The following is a 969-nucleotide window of genomic DNA, read 5'->3' as shown; positions in this document are numbered from 1 at the left end:
GTGCACGCTTTGGCGATTCCCGTAAGAGTTTGGGCAACCTGTGCGCATTCGCACAGACGAAGGTCAATGGCTGGGTAGCCTTTAACTATATACATGAAGACAGTAACTTGTTCTCAAAAGAACAGTTACTGCTGATGACCGTGCAGCTTTTCCTGGAATAAATAATGACTAACTGACAACCTCAGCTGCCGACAGGTGTTGTTGTTATACCTCGATGTGGACAACTGAAAATGTGTGCCCCGACCGGGACTCGAACCCGGGATCTCCTGCTTACATGGCAGACGCTCTATCCATCTGAGCCACCGACGACACAGATGAATAGTGTGACTGCAGGGACTTATCCCTTGCACACTTCCCGTAATGAGTGGGTGGGCAAATGTCTATAAGCCGGCCGAAGTGGCCGTGCGCTTAAAGGCGCTGCAGTCTGGAACCGCAAAACCGCTACGATCGCAGGTTCGAATCCTGCCTCGGGCATGGATGTTTGTGATGTCCTTAGGTTAGTTAGGTTTAACTAGTTCTAAGTTCTAGGGGACTAATGACCTCAGCAGTTGAGTCCCATAAAAAATACAATACATATGTAGAATTGTGGACAGTTGGGAATGTGAGTCTCACGGGAAGTGTGACTACCGAGGTAGTCCACACAGTTGCAATGAACACTGTGTCTGGATGGTGCAGTGGTTAATGCAACTTCCTAGTAAGTGGGAAATTCCAGGTTCAAATTCTGGTCTGACAACAGTTTTGCTCAGGGCTGCTGACTGAACATAAAATCCCAATGCAGCTGACAATAAAAATTCCTTTCCTTCTCTTTCCTTTCTCACCCCCCCACCTTCAGTTTCTGTAAAATTATTCCCTGATGACTTAACACGTTTCCTATCCTCCTGTTCCTTCTCCTTGTCAGCACTTCCCAAATATTTTTTCCCTCATTAATTCTATAGAGAACCTCCTCCCCCCTTATTTTCAATGTCATTC

The 969-nt window shown here is 46.5% G+C and overlaps 1 non-coding gene across 1 annotated transcript; it reads right to left on the bottom strand.

Annotated features, from left to right (window-relative positions):
• Window positions 1–235: 235 nt before the first annotated feature.
• Trnat-ugu (transfer RNA threonine (anticodon UGU)) lies at window positions 236–310 on the bottom strand. The gene has a single exon. It is a non-coding gene; the product is annotated as a tRNA-Thr (tRNA).
• Window positions 311–969: the final 659 nt, after the last annotated feature.

This window comes from Schistocerca cancellata, chromosome 7, assembly GCF_023864275.1.
Source record: "Schistocerca cancellata isolate TAMUIC-IGC-003103 chromosome 7, iqSchCanc2.1, whole genome shotgun sequence".
Classification (NCBI taxonomy): domain Eukaryota; kingdom Metazoa; phylum Arthropoda; class Insecta; order Orthoptera; family Acrididae; genus Schistocerca; species Schistocerca cancellata.
This window is presented reverse-complemented; position numbering and strand designations above follow the sequence as displayed.